The following is a 27,304-nucleotide window of genomic DNA, read 5'->3' on the forward strand; positions in this document are numbered from 1 at the left end:
AAGAAACTAACCTTGCCTGAAAAAACAGGCATAACTGGGAAAATATAGCATACATGAATACCAACAAAGCATATGAAAGCAGAACACATAAGTTTACTGGTGTCGTAGAGTAGAACAAAGGTAAAGAAAGTATGAAAACCACACACTGTACTACCTAAGCGTAAATCGTGCATTGTAAGCAGAAAGAACATACGAGAAACAAAATGACAACTAAAAGACCACGACGCTTCACAAGCATATAATGCAAGGCCTGCGGAAGTAAAACAGCTAAAACAGAAGTGAAAGTTTACGAGCCACAAAGAGGGCTGGATGAAAAAAAAATTAAAACAACATCCCATTTGGAGAAACGAAAATCAGCTGGAGTGTAGCAAGGAGAAATAAACTTTTGTGAGCACTATGGTTCGAGGAAACTGTGAGTGTTGGTTTAAACTTGACATTTGGGCCAGATGGAACAGAACAGGAAACCGGTATTTTCAGCCCATGACCACCAAAAACAATGGAGGTATTTATGAACTTATTGCATAGGATTTCCGCATACTTTTGATAGGTCATTGTAGGTAGTTGCAGCCCTTCATTTTGTTTTATTTTGGACACCCTGTGTATTTTCACAGATGTAAAGTCGGCCATGTTGCATTCCTTTCAATCCTGCTGACACGTGTCTGTGGATTATTGTATCTTTTTGAAACTTGGGCTCAGACTGGTGCCTCAAACAGCTTTATTCGGGTTCTTTCCTCTCCTCCAATATTTCTTTGCTGACAAGGTGATCTACCCTAGCTTTACCCTTTACCCTTTAAATATGGATAGACAAGTGCTGGCGAAGTGATAATTGGTGTGGCGGCTATGTTGGGTGAATTCTTGTGACATTATAATAAATTCTGTTTTGACTATACGCTACGAATCCACAAACTTTTGACTTCTGTCATTTGCACTAACAGTGACTAAGATAACCAAGACTGTGATAATTCAAATTACTGTATTTGGAATTCTCTTTTGAGTGCTTGGGAACTAAGTTCTTTTATAATAAATGTTCTCTGGGTGTTGCCTCCAGCATTAGGCAAACATCTGTATTGTCGTGAATTTCGCCTGCCTCTTTCACTAATATGCGAGTGGTCGTTCTGGGGTAGATAACACAAACTTAGTTTTGAGAGTGGAAGAGCTGCAGTTGAATTTCAGAATCAGGTCTGAGGAGATCCTGCACCGAAAATGGGAGGCAAGTAATATGTGTGATTTTAAGCAGGGGGAGAATTGTGGTAATGAAGAGTAGGGTTGATAGATCTAATAACCATATCACTAAGATTAAAGTTGGCTCTCAAGTGGTAGAGGATAAAGGTAGTATAGAACGAGCCTTTGCACAATTTTTTCAGGAACTCTACCAAGAAGATCTTCAAGTGTCAGAAGAACATATTGATGGGTGGCTTAAAGAGAAATATCTCCCTATACTAGTTGAGGATAGTCAGTGAATCCTCACTTCAGAAATAACAGGATCTGAGATTTTAACTATTCTAGACGCTGCAAAGAAAGGGAAGGCAGCAGGTCCCAATGCCATCCCGATTAAAGCCTATATGATTTTGAGGGAGGAAATCATTCCGGTCTGGCTAAAATTGTATAGTGACATCTTAGACGGTACATCTCCCCTGCCTGATTCTTGAAGTGATGCAGTCATTGCACTAATTTTAAAGCCAGGGAAGAATCCAACACAATGTCAATCATACCGCCCAATTTCTCTACTAAATGTCGACTATAACATTTTTGCCGGAATCTTGAACAGACGGCTTAGTAAAATTGCAGGGTCACTAATCCACATGGATCAAAAAGGTTTTCTGCCAGGTTGACAGATGTCGGATTTAATCTATACTTTAATTGGGTCGATTGACTTGGCTTCGTCACAGGATCGTCCCCTTTCAATTATTACTGTCGACGCGGCGAAGGCCTTTGACCGGGTGAATTGGCATTTCCTTGACGGTGAACAACCTTTACAACGAAACTTTTACAACGCACTACCATTACAACGCGGTCATTACAATGCAAACCATTACAACGCATTGCGCTGGGGGGCGCTCTAGGATAGGGAATATATTTAATTTACTATCCAACACCTTCCCTACTGTCCACAGGGACTGTAGTTGGAATAGTAAATTAAATAAATCACTATCCAGCGCCTAAAAGCACTATGCGGTGTAATGGTATGCGATGTAAAAACCGCGTTGTAAAGGCAGGCGCTGTAATAGCCTGCGTTGTAACGTTAAACATCCTTCCTTGACAGGGTCTTGAAGATCTTCGGCTTTCCCGATACATTCAGGGAAGTGTTGAAAAAATATACAAGTCCCCCCGGGCTCAAATTCTGGTTAATGGTAATCTCTCCACTGTAGTCAAGATAGGACGCAGTACTAGGCAGGGTTGCCCGTTTTCCCTCATTTTATTCGATTTATACATAGAACCACTAGGTCAGAGTATAAGATTAAATCAGAAGATTGCCCCTTTTTAACTAAATGGGTTTGTACGAAAGTTAGCACTGTACGCGGATGATTTGATTCTTTTATCATCTTATGTTAATATCACGCTCCCAGAGCTTGTGGCTGCAGCTCAAAGGTTTGGAACTCTATCAGGCTATGAGATAAATAATGAGAAAACTGAGATTATGGCCTGGAACATCAAGGATCAGGAGGGGATCTTTGCCAAAGAGCTTAGATATTTAGGAGTCACAATAACTCAGGATCCCACCCAAATCCCAAAAATGTATCTAGATGGAGTTTCAAAGGAGGTCGATGTACTACTAAGAAGATGGCAGAGTATCCCATTGTCTCTCTAGGGGCGAGTTAATCTGATTAAGATGTCTGTCCTTCCAAAGTACACTTACCTTTTTAATAACATCTCCTTAGAATTTGGAAAATCTGTTATACTTAGGATTCAGGGCAAAATAGCTTCCTTTGTCTGGGCAAGTAAAGCGATTTGGCTATCCTGGAAAAAACTTAGACGTAAATTCCAGCGAGGGGGGGTGGGCCTACCAGATTTTCAGCTTTACTGTTGGGCTTGCCAATTAAAGAACTCTAGGATGTTATTGCTCTCTCCGGACGACTCTATGATAGGCTGCATGTTCAAAGCCATGCTAGTAGGAGAAGGGGAGCTAGGGTTCATATACAAGTTCGGCTCTCCGAAATTTTTCAAAATAATTCACTTAAAGACTTTACGTACGGCGGCTAGGTTGTGGTCAGACTGTCGAAACTGTTTAGGGATACCTTACTATAGTAAATGGGCTCCAGTTTGGGATTCTCCCAGTACTCCGGAATGCCTTTTGGATACTCTTGCTTACCCATGAAAGGAGGCAGGAGTTACATATTGGAGAGACCTCGTACTGGGCGATAAATGTCATCCCTGGGAATATTGGAGCCAAATTACTAACTGTACTCTGTCCAGGTTTAAGTTCTATCAGCTCTCTTCCTGGTGCAAAAGTCAACGCTGGCCACTCTTGGACGATAACAGGATGGAAAGCGAATTACAGGACCCAGCCCCAAGGAAAAAAGAAGTGGCGCAATGGTATAATCACTTTTTGGCAGCAACAGATACAAAGATGGAGTATCCATACAGAGTCTGGGAGAACAACTTGCCGAGGGAGGAGCTGGAAACCTTATGGCAAGTATCTTTGGATATTCTTTACCCTTTGATAAAATCCGCTGCACTCAGAAAACCCCACTTTTTTACGCTCCACAGGATCTATTGGTCCCCACTTAAGATATCCAAGATAAAGGGTGGTGGAGAAGCCAGCTGTCTGAGATGTGGCCATCAGAATGCAGATGATGTACACATATTCATCTCCTGCCCTAAGATACAAGAATATTGGTTAAATGTGGGTAAGTCTATCTCCAGGGCCCTGGGTAGCATCGTGGAGGTAAGCCTACCTCTCATAATATTTGGTTTTGCGTCCGCATGGGGGGGAACAGCTGACCCGATATGGCCCCACCAAAAACTGGTATTCTATTTGGTATTATTGGCTAGGAGGGAGATCTGTAAATTGTGGCGCCAGACAATGCCCCACCCGGATCCAGCGGCGAGGGGTAGGCGCTAGCAACGCAGCTCAGGCACTCCCAACCTTGCGGTGGAAGACCTAACCTGAAGCTTTACCTGCTGGATACTGTTGTTATCTGACCGTTACACTTTTTAGGTAATGACAGCATAACACAGGCAATTCGAGGAAGAAGGGTAATATAGGGAAACAGCCTGTTTAATCCTCTCTTTTCCTGTTTTGTATGGTTTTATTCACACTAGTGTATACACAATATACATTAGGGATTTAGCGTGGACAGTTACTCTTTAGATACCAGCTAGTTAGTTCCATTGGTCCTGAAGAATCGCTTGTTAATATACGCCAGCGAGAAACATGTTGACCGGACAGTAGCCCTTTCTGAAGGCTCTCTGGAAGCATAATATTCCAGTTTTACCTTCTAGAATCTCTTTTTAACTAAAGCAGCGGACCGCCTGAATAATGCATTCCTTGGTACCCCTAGCTTTATTTTCATCACTTGAAAACGTCTACTAACTTACCAGGCCCCACACCCGCACTTCATCTACACGGCTGTTGGAAAAAGATCTCCGCCAAAGAGCCCCTCTTTGAGGTGTTGCCCGTTGGGTATTGCACCGCCGACCCAATGAGGAGCAGGCCCAAATGATGAAGCATGACACCTGCAAAGGTGTGTGAGGGCATTAAATCCAACAAAATGGATGCTCAGGGTTAATTCTTCATTACCCTAACAACATCCTCCGCATCTCCTGACGCTTACTCTGGTCCACCCCCTCTCCAGGAACAGCTCAGCACATCTTGTATCATTGCCAGACAATGCCTCCCACCTGGAATGCTTGGTGGATTTCTGTTAGATAAATCACGGGGCACTGCCCTACTATCAGATTACCGAAAAAATCACGGGGCACTGCCCTACTATCAGATTACTGAAATAAATCAAGGGGCACTGCCCTATTATCAGATTACCAACACTATACACCAATCATGGGGCATTTTTAACATAGCAGAGTATGCAGAAAAGTCCCGTGCACGTAAATTGCAAGATTTTCCCGAAGTAATTTCTAACATAAGTTAGGGGGAATATTTGTGACGTACCGTTGACGCAGAATATCTTTACCAATATACGCCATCTTGAGATCTTCACACTGGCCATAGGACATTGCCTCTATAATTTATGCATAACATAAACATTGGATAGTACCTTATCCCATGAATTACAGTGCTCCACACTAACGAGCACCACCTTCTGAATAATGAGAGATTTGTTGCCATTAAGAATGAGTGGAAAATTGTCATGTTACCTACAGAGAGAATTGCCATTTTTTCGTATATGAAGTGCCAAAAAGGCACAAGTGCAGTATGGCTGAAATCACAGCATCATGATACAAATGTTTGTATGTCTTGTTTTCTCTTCCCTTTACACCCTTCACAGGTACTTGCAGACCTCAATAAGTCAGGTCAGTGTACCCAGACTTACACACCTATAATATATAGGTCACTTTTCCAATTTTTTTCCATTTTTTTCTTTGGGTCCTGATGAAAGCCTAACTGACCCCTCCTGGGCGACAACAGGCAGAAACATGTCGACCTTTTTAACGGATACTTATTAGTGCAGAAGACCCCTAATTTCTCTTCCACTGCATGCCCGAAAAGTTTATCTAGCCTGAACCCAGATTTAATAAATCCTTGTATTCTGGCCATTCAAGCTTTTTAAGCAACTTCCTTCCTTTTGGTCACTGATCACTACTGGTTTCCAGTAGCGGTCGGCAGTAGGAGTTTCAGCAGGGCAGTGACGTGGGCAGGGGGAGGGGCAGGGTGGGGGGTAGTAATGTATGGATTACGGACTTTAACAGGTAAGTAAACATTTAAATAAATAAAACGAATTTCGTTGCGCGCACTGCATCACATTTGGTGATGCAGTGCGCGCAACAAAATTTGTTTTATTTATTTAAATGTTTACTTACCTGTAAAACTCCGTAATCCATACATTACTACCTCCCACCCTGCCCCTTCCCTTGCCCACGTCACCGCCCTGCAGAAACACCTACTGCCGACCGCTACTGCTGGTTTCACCAGTGGTTAACCTCCGGGTGGAGGAAGCACAACCACTAACCCAATGATGATGCTGCCACGTACCAATAAAGACGAAGAAACAAGATATACCGTAATTTAGCCTGGGCACGTGATTGAGGGTTTAATGCGCGTAAGCGCATTGAGCGGAGCGAAAATTCATGTCCTCAAAATCCTCGTCAAACCAAGGGCTTTTTGCTGCGGTTTTCTTTAAGTTCACGTGAATCACGTGACCAAACAAGCACGCGCATCAACCTCCCTCCTACTCGTACTTTCAGTTTCTCCCGCCCCCATCCGGCCTCTCTCCAAACGCATCGCGCTTTCGCACACAGGCATTCCGCCTGCCACACTTCTCCTCCCTCGCATTCCCGCCCCCCCACCAGGCTCTCCCGCCCCCATCCGGCTTCCCTCCGGCCTCTCTCCAGATAACTCAGCCTCCAAAACGTACAAATCTTTGAGCCAGTCTGTTCCTTACATTTGCTTTGCTTTCTTGTCAGTCTCATGTGTATGCTTCTTATCCAATGGCTTTCCTTCTTTTTGCATGTGACCCTTCAAAGAAGCATTGGCTCTTTACTACACTTTTGATTGGATGACGTGAATTGTTTCCTTCCACTGTTTACTTTCTGGAATCGATTTTTTTTGTTTTTATTTCAGCACTCCATCAGAGCGCATGTTTTATCTCTCTTGCCAGCATATGCTCCATTTCTTCCCTGCTCCGCCTCTTACCCTGTGACGTGGACCCAGTGCTCTACATGGATGCATGCCTCTGTTACAGGGTGCAGATCTTTATCGCGCTTTCGCACACAGGCATTCCGCCTGCCACACTTCTCCTCCCTCGCATTCCCGCCCCCCCACCAGGCTCTCCCCCCCATCCGGCTTCCCTCCGGCCATTTGCCACACTCCTTGCCTCTGCCGCAAAGGACTCCTCCCCCCGTCACTCTCCAAAACAGCTTTGTGCGACGTCTGTATCCATTACTGGGATATGTTGGCGCTCGTAATTGCTTATTGGCCTTTACTAGGACAGTGAATATTTGTATTATATGGGGGTCTTTTGCTGTTTGCCAGAGAGTCACTACACTCACTGTACCCTACCTCACTCACGGATCGATCTTCACTCACCAAAAATGCCATGCAGAAGTACAGTGTTACATGGATATGTTGCCTGGGCACGTTCTATTCTGTGCACTGATACATTGCTATAAGAGGACACAGATGTACGGAAACATACGTGATTGCTCGGCTTGTTCAGTTTGTCGGGCGCTATTCTGTTTCCTGGGGAAGACGGGACCAGATCCCGGTCATCTGGTGTGTGATAGCGGCCGATATAGCGCTTGTCGCCTGACGGTGACATAGCACTACTGACAGCACCGCCGGCGCCCAGACTGACAGCTATTAGCATAGGTTCCCTCCCGCCCCCAGCCAGTCCAAAGATAATTTTAATTATCTATGATGCAGTAGGACGAACATCGCTCTAAGCCCCAGAAACCTATTATTGAACTTAATCAACCTCGGAGTAGCAAGGCGGGCAATCTGCTGATGGGCCTGTGGTGTGTAGGCCCTTCGATGGGCCGCTTTTGTGCCCGTCTCAGTCTCCACTGCAAATGACACATCATCAAGGCTGTTAAAGCCTCTACATACATCTAAGCACCTTGACGGCGATGCTAGTTACTGATACTTAAATAAGTATATCGGGTTATATATTTTTTGTGATTACTGTGTAATTTGAGGTCTCACGCCTTCATCCTCACAACACCACACACCATCGGAATACACACACCCTCCCCCTCACACCACCTCACACACACTCACCCTCACACACAATTACACTCAAAGACCCTTACACACCCTCAATAACATTCTCAAAAATCACACACACTAACACACTCACACACCCTATCAGCATCACACATCATATCACAATCAATCACCCTTTTCAAACACACTCCCACTTTCTCACATCACACAAATGTCAGAAAAAGACGTTAATATTTCACTTCTGTTCTTTTATTTTCCTCACAATAAAATACACTGAACATAATCTTCACAAAAGGTATTTACAACAGTTTAAGCTATTGCCATTATAAATTACAATAACTTTTATTTAAGTATTAATTATTTAAAAAATGTCATAACCATTGTTATTTGTAATATCAATACATCTAAGTCACGTAAATACAAAACATTTGCATTACAAATACTATGAGTGTCACATTTGCAAAAGTTAAAAGTATTGGCATTGTAAATGACAAAACTATTATTTTCGCAATTTTCAAAACCAACACATAAATATAAAATGCGTCATTTACAAAACCAATAGCTCCAACTTTCCTACTGCGAGACCTATTGGCAACGCCAGTGCTTGTTTATTGATACCACCAAACGGCAAATCAAAAACCATGGTGACCCAGGACAAGTGATCCGTTCCCCCCCCTGATTTTTTGATATCTGTTAGATACTTCAGAATGTTAGACAAAAAAGTAAATGTTTATAGAGAAAAGCCAGATAAGGGGCTGTTTTGGAATTTTTGGATGATTTGGATGATATGGCATCTGGGTAAGTTTAGGGACAGGATGATGACCCAATGATTAAAACCTCTGGTCAGCTCAAGTTGCATGTTATGGGCACTCCGTGTTAAGAACATCAGCTGAGAGTGGAACCACCAAGCTAATATGCATCAGTGGTGGTACAGGTCGAATGGGTGCTATTGCTATAGAGGTCGTATGAGATGAATCTGAGAAAAAATAAACTAATAGGTAAGTAAGTAAGTAAAGTTTATTTGTTGATTAATTAAAACCATTACAAACAGCAAAGAGCAAATTCAGTTTACAACCTGATTTGAGAAAAACGATAAAAACACAGAACCAGTGTGGAAAAGAGACTAGCCAACACTCATATACATACTTAATTCGGCTGTAGTAGGATGAATTGACAATAAACAATTTAGCAGCAAAAGTGAAGTAAAGTGCAACGAGTTAACAATGAACAATTTAGCAGCAAAAGTTAAATAAAGTGCAATGTGCACTCTAGTTCCATATCAAATACTTTAGAAGCTAATCAAAGAATTCTGATAAAACCATTTTAAACTTAGGATAAAATTAATATACTATCACCCCAACTAATTTGATGTACTTTGAGGCAACAAATTAGAAAATCATATGCCAGCAGCAAATATTATCTATGAAATGAAGTGATACTTTTATAACAATTACATTTAAAAATTTCTATAAAATTTCCTCGTGATCCCTAAAAGCATTTACTACTGAAGAGTCATTGACATTTTAGATAGCATTCATTACATGGATTTCATCGGTTGCAGTGTCTTCCTTACATAATTTTGTTTCCGCTATAAGGATATACTTGACAAACTGATGAACTAATCTAGCGGTAATACCTCTTAGACATACAATGATTGCAGTTCTGCACGTTCTAACTCCCATTTCCTTAAAAAGCGGTTTTAAAAATATCTTTCGTTCAACAAGCAATTTTGGGCACAAAGTTACAATATGCTGTAGAGTTTCTTCATTCTTACCACATAATCTACAGATATTAGAGGGCCAATTTTTTCCCATTTTGGGATTCCATCTTTGGTTGGGTATCTCCCAAACCGTAGCAGCATAAATTTATTTTTGATATAAGGTTTTAAGTAAAATTTCAAGTAAGGCTGGGGATACAGATTATTAAAAGAATTTGCTATTGTCCAAAGATGTCTTTTTTTCCTTAAATCGTCTTTATCCGTTATACAAGACAGAAGGGCTGCTGATTGATTGATCGTTTTTTTAAAAACCATTTTACACCTTGTTTCTTCCTCTAAGTTCGGGCAATCAAAGGCATGCAAACATTCATTTAAATAAGATCGCCAGGTTACTGAGTAGACCCCTCTTTGAATCTCAAGCCAACAAAGGTTGGCCAACGAGCCTTCCTCCGATCTGGATAATAACAATAAAGATTTTAAAAATGTAGATTGTCTAACAAGACACTGTTTCTTCAATCCAAATTCCAGTCTGACATTCGCTCGACTGATGTTTTTTGGGATTCTAAAGACCGATTTATATGATCTTATTTCAATATCATCTAAAAGTTTCGCATCTTTGCCCCGAAAAATGACAGAACCATAGTCCAATGAAGGAATTAACTTCACTTTCATGGCCTTCATCAAATAGTCATGATTTGGGCATAGTAACTTATCCCTCAATTTTCTAAAGGCAAATGTAAGAGATGAGCTTTTAGCTTCAAGGTTGTTAAAATGTTTCCTGAAAGATAAATTGTGGTCAAATGTTATACCCAGATATTTATAAGTTTTTACACAGTCAACAACCAAACCGTTAATATTCCATTCTTTAATACCTAGTTTACCTTTTCCCATGGTCATTATTTTTGGTTTTTATATATTTATTTTTAGACCATTCCTTACAACATAAACGTTAAAAGAGTCCATTAGTCTTTTAAGGCCAATAACTGTCTGACTTAATAAAATAGTGTCGTCAGCGTATTGTAAATATTTAATCTCTTGGCCCATCACAAAAGGGGAATGAGCATTAATATCTTTAAAATGGGCAGGGAGATCGGACATAAAAAGATTAAAAAGGCAAGGGGCCAAAACACAACCTTGTTTCAAGCCGATGTTTGTTTCCAGGCGTCGGGTTGTATGTCTACCGTCGCCTACTTTAATCTGGACCCAAGTATCCGAATATAGCAGTTTAATCATTTTTAAAAGTGCGTCGGATATTCCCCAATCATCTAATTTTGACCATAATATGTCACGGGGCACAGAGTCGAAGGCTGCTTTTAAATCAATAAAACATATATACAGATTTTGTTTCCTAATTTTAGCTCTTTCGCCTAATAGCGTTAATAAAACTAAGTTTGAGTAAGTTGATTCTCCCTTTCTGAAGCCGGTTTGTAAATTTGGTATCAGTTTTTCTTTTGAAGCCCACAATTCCAATTCCTCTAACAGGCAGGTTGCAAATATTTTAGCATCAACATCAGTTAGAGCTATTAATCTATAGTTAGCTGGATTATCTTGAGGGCCGCTTTTGTTAATAGGTTGAACGATACTACCCCGCCAAGAGTCTGGAATTTTACAGGTTCTAAGTACATCATTAAACAGCAGGGTAAGAACCTCTGGCCAATCCTTCAAGGAAGCTTTAAATATGGCATTTGGCATTCCATTGGGCCCAGGCGCACCATTTGATCAAATCCTATGTACCACTTTTTTTACTTTATCAACTGTCCATGGCTCAATAACCGAGATATTTGTCGGGAGTTGCCCAGATATTTCGGTTATCTCTGGACATTTATTACGCATAAGAATAGTTTTGTCTTGAACAAGCTGAGGGCCTAATTGAGCCATTTTAGAATTATTTAGAAAAGACACCCAGGTTGATTCAACTAATAGGCATCTTTTGCTTCATTTCTACAACTTACTCTGCATTTAAGCAACTTTCTATGACTTTTATCAAAGGCGAAGGCTTCCAATCAGCTGTTTATTTCTATTGCACACTGTGGTGAATATATGTGACTGAATATATACCCAAAAGTTCCTAAGAACATTCCACATTGTCTGGGTGTGAGGCAGTTGCCCAATATCTGAATATAACAGAGTGTTTGTCATGCATTTAGTGGACGAATAAGCAAACTTAGGTATCCAGGTGAATGTACATGCACATTTGCTTATCCCAACTGTCATACTATGCACTGTGCTATTTCAGTCAGGATCGCTTCTGGTTGTAGGTAGCAACATTGCCTTTGTTTAGCCTCCGAACAATACCAAGTTCATATTCTTTTTTAAACCTTAGGCCCTATTTGAGAGTGGGCTGGTAAATTCAGTCAACGACAAATGAAAATTAATTATCTATTCAATTTTCCCCTGTGATCGTCTGTCAAATCCCCCCTAACTCGGCCCACCGCTCTACCTGCACGGACCGCTCCTGGGTAAATTCCAACCCTTGCATAAACCTCTGTTTATGCACGGGTCAGAATTCCGAGTTTGGCTGTATTAAAGCATCCGATAATTAAATACTTCAGTTGTCATTAAACTTCGACAGGTTAAACCTGCTGAAATTTAACAGGAGACATTATACGGTATTTACCATACCATGCGGCTTTTGATCAGTTAAACATCAAAATGTGCATGCTGTTCCTCACAAACTCGTAACAGGTGTTATTTATTGCACACGCAATAAATAAAATACCCCGTGGTAACATTATTTATCATGTGCTCTATATAACACCTCAACTTGTAATCAAGGCTTTAGTCTTGAATTTTTAGCATATTCCTTTTAGTGAAAGCAATTTAAAAATGTTGTCCCTAGGATTGCTTGGCAGTCAGTTAAAATCAGCACAGTAATCATTTGATTGGATACTGTGAACATGGCTGATCTTCTACTTGGATTGATACGAAGCCTCAGATAGTGCAGAACATAGCAGCTCATGAAATAACTACTTTGGCAACTTCAAACCTGAAGCACCGACTCTCCCCATTATCCCCACTAGATTCAGCAAACGTCTGGAACCAATTAGGGTGGTGTAATGGTTACCACTTACCAGTCTTTATGGATTCTTACCAAGACACGTGTGCTTGTAGGAAACCCGGACCTACCTTTAAAAGCTTTACTGAATTCACATAATATCCTCAGAAAATGGTATAACTGACAAAAACACTTGAAATGGTTGGCTTGAGTTGCATGGACCCCAGCCTAGTTTAAAAAAGTTGGGGTGTGATAGTGCTGGACAACCCCAATTCGTAACATTCATTTGTAATGCAAAATAGGGCCCCAGAGCAAGTGAGTTAAACTAAGATTTTGATTTTGAAGCTCCTTTCTCATGACTTTTTCTTAAAATATAACACAGAGGCGGTTGTTTGTCTGACTATCGAGGGCAAAAATATTGTCTTACGAAATATTGCGGCTTACATTTTAAGAATCAGAATATTGTGAAGTGTATATAGGTTAGTGTAGGTTTTTTATACTTAACTCCACATTCATGTACCATGAAGAGCCACACATGGTCAAGATCAGTTCAGCAAACCCCAAACTAATCTACGTAAACACACCTAGATGATATTTTGGATACAATATTCTTGTAGGATGCTATTGCATCCATTATATCTGGGTCATATACCTACAGGGCCCCATGGTGCATCTACCCATCATGGAAGTTCAAGGATAGAGCTAGCGAGGCCAAGGTGCTGTGTTTCCTGTCTCCGAGGTGCCACATCATTTAGCACTTAATTAAGATGCAGAGAACAAATGAAAGCTGCACTCCAGAGAATGTAAACAGAGTCTTCATAATAACAGTGATTTATTTCCATTAGGGAATTGGCAAGGCATTTGCTGATGGAGTGCTTTGGTTTCCATCTAATTGTGTATGAATGGGGAAACATTGATATAATGCAGCGCGTCAACATTTTAATTGCCTTCAGTTACCGTTCTATAACTACTCAGATGCTTCAAATAGGCAGTGTGTTAACAAAACTGATTAATGACTCATTCGTTTTTAGTATGCATTGTTGCAGGGCAAGACATTCATTAGCAGCATGTGTGAATGACTATCAAGGTGTTATGTTATGTTATGTTATGTTATGTTATGAGTTACTTGTAAAGCGCACGGTCACCAAAGGTTTCATGGCGCTGATCATGCATCAAGTTGTTACGTAAAGACCCATTTAAAAGGCTAGCCCAAACAGCCATGTTTTCAGGGCCTTTCTAAATCCAAGTAGGTTATCACAGCTTCTAATTGTTAATGGGAGGGAGTTCCAAAAGGTAGGTGCCAAATAGGAAAACCTGCAGCCTCCCTGTCGTTTGAGTTTGATAGTCGGGACAGTAAGAAGATGAAGATAAGCTGAACGTAAATTGCGCCGGGGGATGTGCTTATTGATCATGATATTGATGGATTTTGGACTATTGCAATGCAGTGCTTTAAAAGCTAGGCAGCCAGTCTTGAATGCAGCACATTGCTCCACGGGTAACCAGTGAAGCTTGATCAACAAGGCCCTGGTAGAATGCCATTTTGGCTGCTTATAGATTAATCTTGCCGCCTGGTTCTGAACTATTTGCAATTGTTTGAGCAGATACTGGGGCAAACCGATGTAGGGGGAGTTTGAAAAATCCAGGCGTGAGAGGACCAACGCTATCACAACCTGAACTAGGGCTGAGTGGGTCAACAAGTGAGCGATCTTCCTGATTTTGCGTAGTTGATATAGACTGGTGGAGATCACAGCGCCCACTTGTCCTCTAAGTGAGAGGTCAGCGTTAATTACGACCCCTAGACTTTTTACGAAAGGGGACACAGTAGGCGGAGGACCCAATTCACTCAACCAAAAATGCGGTCCCCAGCAGTCCTTGCTCTTCCCAGGCAACCCAAGGTCCGGCTTGCCTGGGTTGAGCTTCAAATGGTTACTATCCATCCAACGCTGAATGTGGAGCATGGTGGTTTGAAATTCCGCAGCAGCGTTAGGAGAGTCCAAAGGGAAGATCAACTGGAGGTCATCTGCGTAATTAAAGATGGTTATTTTCCTATTTTTTAGTGAGTGGATCAAAGGCCTAAGGTAGAGAATAAATAGCAGTGGCGACAGGGATGAGCCCTCCGGGACACCACATGAGGTGGTCACTTTGGGTGCAGTAAGGGTACCAAGACGTACTGCTTGCGTTCTGCCTATAAGAAACGACTTGATCCAGTTATAGGCAGAACCTTGGATACCTGCTTGTTCAACACGGTTCAAAAAGATGTTATGGTCGACCGTGTTGAATGACGCCGACAAATCCAAAAGCACCAAAGCCTGGGGAGTCCCCTTATCCGAATTAACTCTTAATGTATCCAAAACTGCGAGGATTACAGACTCCGTGGAATGAGCTGGCCGAAAGCCCGCTTGATTTGGCTCCAGGTATTCCGTCTGTTCGATAAAGTTCGAAAAACATCTGGCCACATGGGCCTCCAAGAAGTTGGCCAAACAGGGAAGAAGGGATATAGGGCGGTAGTTAGAGGGGGTTAGAGGATCTGCCCCGGGCTTTTTCAAGAGAGGGACTATCGTAGCATTCTTAAAAGCACTGGGTACCACCCCCTTGACGAGAGATTCGTTCAGGAAGGGGAGGATGCTATGTGGTAGTGCTAAGAATATGTCATTGAGAATAAAAGGTGGCCAGCAATCATTGGGGGAACCTGACTTAATGCGGGTCAGAAGGTCGGAGAGGCTATTAGAGCATAAAACTGAGAAGTGGTTCATAGTGACTGAGTTTCTTGAGATGTCATCCTATGGTTCCATATTACTAGTGAGGGGAATACTGGACTTAATGAGGGCAATTTTGTCCAGGAGATAATTATTTAGAGAATTACACATCTCTTGAGTGGGGGCCTGGTTAGGTAATATTCTCTCATCACTGCTAAGATCGTTGACAATTAAAAAAAATTCCTTGGTTTTATTATGGGCATTGATTATTCTTGCTGAAAAGTAAGCAGCTTTAGCAGACAATAAAGCCTTTTTAGATCCTTACGGGCTAGCAAAAACTGTTGTCTGTCTTCAATGTTGTAACAAAGCCTCCATTTCCTCTCTAGTTGACGGAGCTTGAGTTTTTGGTCTCTTAATTGGATAGTAAACCATTTATGAGCATCATGGTGTCTAGTATGAGAGAATTTAATCGGGGGGCATGTATGTCACTAGCCAACCTTAACCAATCTGCAATGTCATTTTCCATGGCGTCGACATTGGGATTAAAGATGGGTAGAGAACCAGCTAAAGTGTGAATAAATCCTTGGTTGTCAAGAGTTCTCCACTTTCTTTTTAATCCTCCCGCCATTTTAGAGGTCTTAAACCTGCCATTGAGACTGACAGTAAAATCAATCAGATGATGGTCCGGCCAAATGCAGGGAGATATCAAGGGTACTGACAATGTAAGGTTGTGGGACCAAATTTCGTCCAAGGTGTGCCCTTTTATATGGGTAGGGGAAGATAGAGGCTGAGCCAAGTTTAAATTGGAAAGCAATTCAGAGAGTTCTATCGCCTGTGATCCACCACGATCGTCATTGAACCAATAATACAAGTCCCCTATAAGTAGAACCCTAGTATAGTTCGTGACAAGGTTGGCCATTTGCTCACTTAAAGAAAGCGGGAAAGAGGACATGGTCTGAGGGGGCGGTAGATAAGCACCCGTGCAAGAGATCCAGTATTAGAATCAAGTGAAATAACAATATTCTCTACATCTGACAGTTCAACTGAAGTCATGACGGTGAATTTACATTTTTTATGTATAATAGCAGCAACACCCCCACCCGCTTTCCCTGGGAGCTGGTTAAAATTCAGAATATAGTAATCTGAGGGGAGGGCTACTAAAATATCTGGTGTGGAGTCCTGGTTCAGCCAGGTCTCATAGATCAGCAATACATCCGGTTTTTCTGCAGATAGCAACATAAAGATGTCTAACTGGTGCTTAACCAGAGACTGGGTATTGAGATAAAGGGCACGAAGTTTAATGGAGTTAACTGAGACGGGACAGCTGATAGGGGAAGAGTGGGGATCCGTAAAGGAAGGGGTGGAGTGACCTGCTTGATCTTGTAGGATTCCGTTAATCCGAATACAGTTATATACCGCATGAGGCAACTGGGTTAGTGGTTGCGCTAGTGATCTTATGTGCGAAGACGAGGAGGTGATGGTTTGACCAGGGTTCGTGGCCCCTGGGCCCGTTCGGGCGTGGACAAGCGCGGACGGGCGTGGACGAGCATGGACGAGCGCGGACGTGCGCGGATGAGCGCAGACGGGCTTGCCTTTGGCGCGCCGCTGGCGCTCCCACTGCGCGCGTCCACTGCGCTTCCCCTTGAGGGTGTACTTTTAAGCCCCGGCCCGCCTCCAAGCTCCTCCTCCTACCAGCTGATTGGTTGAGGCCTATGCGTGGGGGAGCTGGATGTGCATCAGGGTGAGGACGAGAACACCAGTGCAATTTTTTAAAATAAAACAAAGTTTGCGATTAGTGATCAATGAATGTTGGCTACCGGTGTAATTATAACCCCACATTAACCCCTTCGCAGCGGGGGGGATTCCCCCGTTGTGCGGGGGTGCGGGGGGCGCGTACAGCGCCCCCATGCTCATGACGAGGTCAGCTCCTCATGAGCCACGGCGCTCCGGTGCTCATGACGAGCTGACCTCGTCATGACCGCGCCCGTTCCTATGGAACGTTCAGCACAGCAGGGGAATCAGCCCAGCGTGCGAGCGTTCCACGGAACGGGCGCGGTTATGATGAGCTCAGCTCGTCATGAGCACCGGAGCGCCGTCGCTCATGACGAGCTGAGCTCGTCATGAGCATCCAAGAGGTTAACCATTTTCTTATCTAACTGATCTTGAGACAACATTTGGCGGGAGTATGTGGTGTGAATATAGTGGGAGCGGTGAGATCATGATCATGATCATGAGGTCTCCTGGCTATGAAAATAAATATAACCTATGTACTTACTACTACTATCACCACCACTACCACTACTACTACTACTACTGCTGCTGCTGCTGCTTAGGCCATTCTGCCACAAAGTAGACTCTAGATGCAGTTCATCTGTCACTAGGTCATAAGCACAGATTGTGGTAGCCTGCAAACACAAAAGAGCATGCAATATTTTGCACATTTGTGTCTTCAGTAAGGCTGCCTTTTCTAAGCACCCTAAGCACTGTGATAGATGCAGTCCTTCTATTTTTCATTTGTTTTAGGGGGTGGGGGAGCTTTATATAGCGCAAACTTGATCCAAAGGTATCAGAGTGCTTTACATGAGCACCAGTTGCGTTATAGACAGACACATTCATTTTGTTAGTCTTTATTTACCATTTAAACACTAATCAATTTTCAATAAGGCTAATTTCCATTCATTTAGTCACTACGGATCAATTGTCACAAAGGTAAACTCCTGACGTCATGACATTTATGATCTAATAAACTCTTCAGAGGAACTTGGGCGCTTATTTTGAGTTGGTGCAAATGTGGCAGAGTACCCTGTCCACTAAACGCCTGGTCTGCTGCTCTATTTAGTTTTGGCAGACTGTCCGCTGGCAGCGCTCCCACTGGCTCCACCAGAGGAAACCTTACCCTGACAGCTCACTGGACCTGTGGCTCTTGGTACAAATACATCACACCATCCACCCTATTTAGGGTATATGTTAGATGTATTTGTTTCTTGTCAGTACAAGCAAGGAAAGCTTGATGAAACATGATGGCCACTCAGATAACATTTAGTGCCATCAGAGAATCAGCTTGGTGGTGTTGTTTCCTTTGATGGCACAGAGATCTCGGCCAGGCTGGCAGATATGGCAGATGGTAGTCCGCCTTGGTGGCAGATGTAACGACCTTCACCACCCTGGCAGCGAGCAGGCCAGCTGCTCAACTCTAAATGTAGGCCTTAGTCTTGTCAGTGCTTAATTTGTGTTGGTGCTTTTCAGTGCTTTGCACCGGCGCTTATTTCTCAGGGCCGGGTCTATTGAATTTTTCTCCAGGACACTGGCTGTGTTTGCCAATGCTTGATGGCAGCGTAGTTACACAGTTTTTATTATGTTCTGTTTTGTATTTCCAATATCCGACTATATTATCTCTGGAAGCAGAAGCTGAACCTACAGCTGAACCGAGGGGTGAAGAGAAGTTCTACTGCTCGGTGACTGTGCATATTTGGGCCGCTTACTAGAAAGGGAGAGAAGAAATCATTGTTCCGTTTCATTGGTATATTTTGGATGGTAAGAGCGGGGGAGGAGGCACAAAGTTATTGAGGCAGGTTTGATTTTTGATACCTCCTTGCACTGGGGGTTCTTGTTTCAAAGGTGGGAACCGCCACTTTTTCGTATGCAACGCTTAAATGTAGTGTCTCATTAGTGAATGTAGGACATTATTACAAGGGACGAGGGGTGTCTTTTTCTCATAACAGACATCATATGGCTACAGAGCATACCTTGGAGTTTAATGTCTCCCATTTACTATTGTTAATACATATATCATATGGTGAGCATAGAACCCCAAAGTTGTTTTCCATTTATGCGTAGGTCTCCACTGTGCAATCTATCGGCCACAGCGCAGTTTCAGGCCGACATTCCCTGAAGTTAGTCGTTTACACTTGCTTGGTATGTGTGCTACCATTGTAATGAGGCGTAAGAGTTATATTTCTTTCCCGTGGAGTGATAGTTTTAAAAGAAATATACCAAGTTTTGTATGGATGTGCAAGGTGTTGGCCAATTAATAGGATTCTTTAATGTTAGTCATTGTGCAGTCGTCCTCACAGCTCAGAGCAAGGTAACAAACTAAGGAAAACGGGTGGGTTTCAGTTTGAATAATGCTAAATGTGTATATAAATCGAGGGGCATGGAAAAGCAATAAAGTTAAATGCATGGTTTCGCAGTAGCTCATAAATCTGCAAGGTTGCATGGAAATCAGGGGTACCCCTTTGACCTGACCTAAAGGTGTGTGTGAGTGCACTGCAATCTAATTGTCAGAGGCACTCGGACTCGAGGGGTCCTGGGAGGCAGCCGTGGTGGGGAGTGTTGCCTGCTGTGTGGTCTGTGCAGGGGGTGGGGTGTCCTCGTTGCAGCTGGGCTGCCCTGCTCCTGGAGGTGGGCTGTGGAGGCTGTAAATGAACTCTTGGAGGTCGTCGGAGTCGAAGCAGTGGTGGTCCTCTTCGTCATCAGAGAAGGGAGGGTCGGGCTGCTCTGCAGGAGGTGTCGATTGTCCCTCTGCAATGTGAAGGGGAGATGCAGTTTAATGTGTTCACATGTATCGTTGCTGCATTGTTCATGTTTACATACAAACTGCATGACTGTGTACATCGTGGCTGTTTGGGAGGAGCTGCCTATTTGATGGGGGACAGTGGACATTTCGACATGTGTGTGTTTGTACTTGTACATTATCAACTCACATTTCCCTGCAATGCTGATTGTGATTGGCCGGTGTCTACACCCAGGCGGCACCAGTTGTGTCCTGTGTTCTGTTGTGGATGTGTTGCGGTTTGTGCCACATTTTCAGTGTTGATGTGCTCTGCATGTTATGTGTGTGTGCTGCATTTTGGGAGAGTCGCCCCTGCAGCTCTGATTTTGCTGCCCCTTATCCCTTTCATGCGGTGTGCCTTTGACTTATGTCCTTATACAGTGCTGAGATGTTGCATACTTGGGTACATTGGTCTCTTGGTGGGAGTTGGGAGCTGGAGCATGGTTTGTCCGCAGATGTGCTCAGCTCAATTGTGCATGTGTGCCATTGTGCCCATCTCCCCCTGTCCTCCCAGTCCCTGGTCGTTACTCACCCTGCTGCTGTTGTGTCTGGTCATGTTGAGCAGTGTCCAGTCCCCCGACTCCAGCCACCTTCTCCCCACTGATGACTGTGGACACCATTTCCTCCATCGCGTCCAGCTCCTCCTGTGGCGCTGGACTCCCACCTCCAATCTGCATTGCTGCCTTTGATGGAGCGAGATAGAAAACAAAATTTTGTTTAAACTCGTGAAGTCACATTTCCATAACATGAATAATAATATTAATGATTTGTGATTTGTCGTGCTAATACAACTTAGATTAAACTTTACACATGGGGGGACTAACATGTGTGCTCATAAACGTGCATAATTGTTGCATCTTTTTGTTCGTGCAAAATAATAAAATAATTTATTGTTTTCGTTTTTGTCATTACTAACTGCTGCAAACTTAAAAGAAGCATGTGCTTGTTTTGCTTTTCCTTGTCTGTGTGATGTCATTTCTACTATTCTAGGTGCATATAAGTCTCATGGATTAACGGAGACTGGTAGATATAAACGCTGCTTTATTTGTTTGCATTGGCTAGGTAACATTTGATTAATCGGGTGGGTTAATTAATTAGTAAATCTTGGGGTGGATACAGAATCTACATTATTTCTTACATTAATACTTTTCTTGTGTTTGTTTTATACTAGAAAGCATAAGTTGCCTGCTTTTGGGCCTAATTTACTCGAGCTACAAAAAGCTGAATTTTACTTCTGCAAAAGTCACGAGACGCCCATTCTGAAATAAAATGTTCGTCAAAAGCTGCGTTCACTAAGCAAAAACTGACGTGCTATCATCATTCTGTCGGACATGGCCAAGATCGAAAAAGAACATTTTGTCAGCCCTTAACTTGGCATCCGCGGAAGTCAATTGGAAGCAATGAGACATTTGTAGCAAACCTAGGAAGCTCCTGGTTGCATACAGAAAAGACAATGGTCCTTAAGAAAAGTGACCAAATGGAACTTTTGAAATGTGGGTGACATGTCACTTGTCACTCTCAGCCAATGGGACGTCGAAGATTTCTGAAAACTTTCCTTTGCGTAGTTTAGTTAGCGTAGAAAGGTATAAAAAGTCATGCCCCTAGGGATGGGCTGGCTGCTGCTTTCTGACTTTCCGATGAGGGTGAAGTGCTGTCGGACATTGCGTGGAGCACGTAAGAATCCTCAAAGAACTTTACTTTTAATTTCTATCTATTTAGCTTAGTTAGGGACTTAGGTTTTAGAAATGCTAAACTTTAAATATTCACTTTAATTTTGATTCTCTTGCTTAAATTGTATTTTTCTCACGTTTCTTTACAATCATGCTTGCTTTATTGCTAATAAAATTCATTTATAAAACTATCAACTTATATACCATAATTTAGTAAATAAAATCTTACTTTTGACAAACAAGCTGGTCTTGGTTATTCAGGAGTGTAGGTTACTATTAGCTAGATCACGTCGCCAATGGTGGTCATTTAAATGGTTAGGTTTTATTCTAATGACAATATTCTTTCCGTAGATGTATAAAATTGTATATAGTTTATAGATAATGTATATATAGATTTAATCTGACCACCTGATTCAGTAGGCCCAAAATATGTCAGGATTTATAAATGGGTCCATAATTTAGTATAGAATTTTGTTTATAGGTTATGAAGTTGGGTAGCGTTGTTTATGATATATTTTCTATAGGCCGCTGGATCAATTCTCTGGTAGCAGAAATTGATGGTTGCTAAGGGTAACCAAGGTAATATGTTGGTTGCTAAGGATTACTAAAGTGTTATGGTATGGAAATAGGATCGATGTTTTAACACATGTTGAGTTCGTTTTTCGTGCTATCTGTAAGCTATACCGGTATAGATTGTGTGGCGAGAAATTAGTCACGCAAGCCATCTGTTCTGTTTGTAGTGATATCGCCGAGTATCACAAGAGGTATCGCCGTGTACCATAGTGTTGTCGCCGAGCAGCACAGTTTTAGGGCTAGGTGTGAATCTTGTATAGTGAGGGTTTTCTAAGAAATTAAAGCAGCATGAGAATAGGGACAAAGCGCCTTCCATAAAACTCACTGTGATAAGAGTATTAGTTATATCCGAGCTTGAGTGAAGGGTAAATTAGCGTCGGTGCATGATTATCTATAAACAGGTTAGAGTCCTGTACGGGTACATGTTTCATATCTATAAACAGGTGAGAGCCCTGTACGGATAACGTTGTTATTTTGCTAACGGTGCATGATCTCTATAAACAGGTGAGAGTCCTGTACGGATTTCATGTGTGTTTGAAATTAGGGAATTTTCAGTGTGAAAGTGCGAGTTTGATTTGTATTTTATGTTCAAGTGGAACTCTTAGAACTGTCACTTCGCGGTGGGTTCAGAGCAAAGCGAGTTCATAATTATACGTGTTAGAAGGGTGGGGTAAGGGTTACTCTACTGACAATTGAATATTATCCTTAGTGTGAATAGCGCCGTCTATTCCGAAGTGTGGATACTTGAATGTATGTAAACTATCCTAAATAGTGAAACGAACAGATGTTGTCCTTATAGTCATTGTTAAGAATTAATTTACACTGAAAAGTGTTCTTAAAATGGCGCTGTGAAAAGATTTTGTGAAGGAGGGGTAAGCGCCAGGAGTGAGAAACGAGAAACCGCAGCTGCTGTGTACGTCACAGAGCCGCGCTGGGATTGGGTGACCTACGTCACAAGCTATATTCTGATTGGCTCTTGAGTCTCTGACGACCTGTGAGCTGATTGGTCCTTCAGAAAAACTCCAATTTTATTGGTTGAGCAGAAAAGTGACGTAGCTCAACTGTCATTGGCTTGTTAGTGTGTTTCGCGCACGGATTGGTTGTTTTGCGGAACATCCCGGAAATATTTTACGAACGATTTTGTGAATTAGATTTAACTTTTAAAAATGAGTTATCATTTTAAACATGTTGAGAAAAAGCCAACATTATTTCAAAAGTTTAAGAATTTATTTTCACCTGACAAGAAAATCGAAACGCGAGGTGGTAAACTACTTCATAAGTATAAAACACCTGCAGCGTATATGGAAGGTGAATATGGATATCATACTGTCTTATGGTTCGATAGTTGGAAACGATATACTAAGAACGACGGTGTTTTAACTTGGCCTGATGATGGTTCATTTAATGTAAAAGTCTTGAGAAATTTACGAGAGAAAATGAACGCTCTTGTTCCGAAACCGAGACCAACTCAATTTGAAGCTTTAGTTGAGTGGGAAGACGAGATGTATCAGTTACAAAGAGAAGCTAGTGGAATTAAAAGACCTTCTAAAAATCCACCTTGGAGAAGAGAAACTCATGAAGATAGATTACGAATGTGGAGACAGGGAAACATGAGTGAAGGATTGTATTTAATACAAGAAATGGTAATGGGAACTCCTACAGGGAAATCTATGGAAAGTGAATCTGAGGATGCAGTTATGGAAGAAATATATACAACAGCTAGAAAGAATCAGCCTTTGAGACCTCCTAGATCATGGTCTACTCCGGTGGTTTCTACTGAAACTTCACCGAGTGCACCTCCAATTAATGAAGCTCCTAAACTTTATCCAAATAATTGTGAAATCATTGAAACTCCTAGAAGACCAGAATTCGAGAATGCTCGAAATGAAGGTAGACATTTTACAATGGCTCCAAGAGCAAGAGAAGCTCCAAAAGATTATACAAGAGAGGCAAGAAATGTTGAAGATGTTGATTATAATGAATATTTAAGATCTAAAGAAGAATTAATAAAAAGAATGACAAAAGGCATGGAAGCTGTGACAGTTCCAGTAACGATTGGTCCTGTTCAGCCTGTATTTGACCAAAAGGAAACAAACAAAACTGGATTAACTATTCCTTTAAATACAGAAATTCAAAAAGCTGCTGAAAAATTTTATTCAGACTTATCTGAAATAAACTCTTCTAAATCGAGAATGCCTGATTTAACCTTTAATGAGGATTTATCTCCAAAAACACCAATGGGTGCTATATCAGATATAGGGAGTCCTGAAGTCAGGATAACCACACCAAAACTTGATGTGGCCAAATTAAAAGCGAATATCGAAGAATTAATAATTGGAACAATCGGTCCAGATAGTTTAAATTACTATCGAGATGATGAACTACTGTTCATTTGCAAAAGCATACAATGGAAAACAAAAAATAAATATGATCAACTAGAGGATCTAGCAGCAGAACTTGAAATTGATGTGAGCAAACAAAAGAATTTTGCAAAACATTACAGATTAGACTTTTCAGAAAGTGACATTGAGAGTTTGAACTCAATGGGAAGAATAGTACATATAAAAGATTTGATTGTCTATATCAAAAAGCTAGGAGAACTGAATAAGTGGAGAGTAAAATGGACGAAAAAGAAGGAAGATGAAAGATTGGAAAAATTGTCAAAACAATTTCCAATGAGAGAAATTGCAGGTGGAGGATATGTTCATGTCCCTTGGTCGAGACAGGACATTCTGTTATTTACAAATGACTTTCCGAAATTGAGGGAAAAACCAGTTGAGTGGTACAGGCAAGTCGATAGATTTATCAAAGTGTCAAAAGTTCTGTGGATTGATTTAGATGGATTTTTTGACATTGTCGTTCCATCAGATCTTTGGACAGAATGCAAGATATCGATTAGTTGGCCAAAAACAGAACCTGAGCGAATTAAAGAAACAGGTGCTCCAAATCCACTTGTAATGGATTTTTATGAAAAAGTAATTGTTTGGATGAAAAACAAAATTCCACCCAAAGAAGTCGATTGGGTTAAAATAGAAAGGACAGAACAGGAAACAAAAGAATCAGTTCATTCTTTTTATGAAAGACTACTGTTAATCTTTAAACAATACAGTGGTTATGAAAAACTAGACGAAAAAGACATGAGCCATTTTGTCTATAGATTTGTTTATGGACTAAAACCGGAAATTGGAGAAATGATCAGAAATAGCATTGTCGGATGGCAATCACTATCTGTAGATGATATTCTAAGAAAGGCTAAATATTGCAGCGATGAAATAGAAGTAAAACAGAAGAAGCTCAAGGAGAAAGCCATGTGGGCACAGGTAAAAGTGGCTGAGCAACAGATTGCCAACATGGGTAATAAGAACACTAATTTTGTTCAAACTGGAAATACAAACCAGATACAAGGAAAGTTTAAAAATAATAATTTCCCAAAGAAATTTAGCCCAAAGATTGAGGAGTTGAAACAAAGATTACCTTGTTTTAATTGTGGCGAAATTGGACATTGGAGAGACGAGTGTCCTCATCCTCCTAAAAACTTAAAGAATCCCTTATTGAATCCACAGATGCAGAATGGTGTTGACCTGCAGCGACAGCTACAGATGCAACAGGGGTTAAACGAATTAAATATTCAGCGACAGTTACAACAACAGCAACAACAACAGGTGAATAATCGTCAAGACCAATTGCCACAACCACCTTTTCCGAATTGTGGGGGAGTTCAAAAATATAATCCAAACGTGGGATTTCAGGGAAGTGAACAGGTAATAAAACCACAAAAACAGCAAAGGCAGCAAAGGGTTCAAATGCAAAATGCTTCACAACAGTTTTTATTAACAGAAAGTCAAGACAGCGATTCTGATGATTATTGCTGACGGTGCCCGAGAGAGGAGGAAGAGTGTGTTGTTGGAGCCACTCTTGAGGTTGACCAGTCAGGTCCTTTTGTAAACGGGAAAGTTAATGATGTAGACATCACTTTTCTAGTGGACACTGGTGCTACCCGTTCTACTGTTAGATCAGTGGAAATTGAAAACCTACCTCTCTCTGGGGATACCATCCAAGTTGTCGGAGTAAGTAATCAGCAAATTAAAACTGACTTAACTGATCCAGTACCAGTTGAAATTGGAAATTACAGAGACAAACACAGATTTGTGGTTTGTAATAGTAGTCCAGTGAATCTATTGGGCAGAGACATCCTATGTAAAATGAATTGTAGAATATATTGTTCTCCTGATGGAGTTGAGTTACAAACAATGGAGGAAGATGGTTTATACAGAATGACAATGATGATGATGGAAGCAGAAGAAACAAAATTGTTTCCTGCATTTGAAGAAAAGGATTTACCTGAAGAACTCAAGGAAACAGTGAAATCTGAAATATGGGATTTTACTGGAAATGAGATGGGTCTGATGAAAAACGTAGATCCAGTAAAAATTACATTGAAACAGGGAATAGAATTTCCAAACATTCCACAATATAAAATGAAAACAGAAACAATTGAAGGTATTACACCTATAATTGAAAAATTAATCAAGCAAGGTGTATTAAAAGAAATGGAGAGTAGTCCTTGTAATTCACCAATTATGGGAGTTAAAAAGTCTAACGGAACATTTAGAATAGTACAAGATTTGAGAAAGGTTAATCAAATTGTCGTTCCATGTTGTCCTGTGGTTCCAAATCCAGCAGTAATTCTATTCCAGATTCCACATGATGCTGAATGGTATACAGTCATTGACCTTTGCAATGCATTCTTTACTGTTCCCTTACATCCAGACAGTTATTAAATCTTTGCTTTCAGATTCCAAGGTAAGACCCTCGGATGGTCAAGAATCCCACAGGGCTACACAGAAAGTCCTTCAATCTTTAATGAATTATTAAAAAGATCATTAGAAGACCTAGACTTACCTGGTAGGTCTACGCTAGTGCAGTATATTGATGATTTGTTAATAGCTGCAAAGACAAGAGAAAATTGTGTAACAGACACAATAATTCTGTTAAATCGCCTTGCAGAAGAAGGACATAAAGTGTCCCCAGCAAAACTACAGTTTTGCAAACAAGAAGTAAAATATCTTGGTCACAGAATTGCAAAGGGAAAAAGACAAGTAACAATAGAGAGAATAAAAATGATTCAAGCAATGTTACCACCAAGAACACAAAGACAGGTCAGAATGTTCTTGGGAATGGTTGGTTACTGTCGACAATGGATAAGTGGATTTTCAGTAATTGCAAAACCACTACAAAGACTGACAAAGTCAGATGTAAAA

General features: G+C 41.4%; 1 long non-coding RNA gene across 1 annotated transcript in view; it reads left to right on the top strand.

Moving 5' to 3' along the window:
• The first annotated feature begins 365 nt into the window (after positions 1-365).
• LOC144767000 (uncharacterized) overlaps positions 366-27,304 on the top strand; it is a 120,774-nt gene continuing 93,835 nt past the window's right edge. Inside the window, exon 1 of the long non-coding RNA XR_013598016.1 lies at positions 366-502. This is a non-coding gene — a long non-coding RNA (uncharacterized LOC144767000). The remainder of the gene's footprint in view (positions 503-27,304) is intronic.

This window comes from Lissotriton helveticus, chromosome 7, assembly GCF_964261635.1.
Source record: "Lissotriton helveticus chromosome 7, aLisHel1.1, whole genome shotgun sequence".
Taxonomy (NCBI): Eukaryota; Metazoa; Chordata; class Amphibia; order Caudata; family Salamandridae; genus Lissotriton; species Lissotriton helveticus.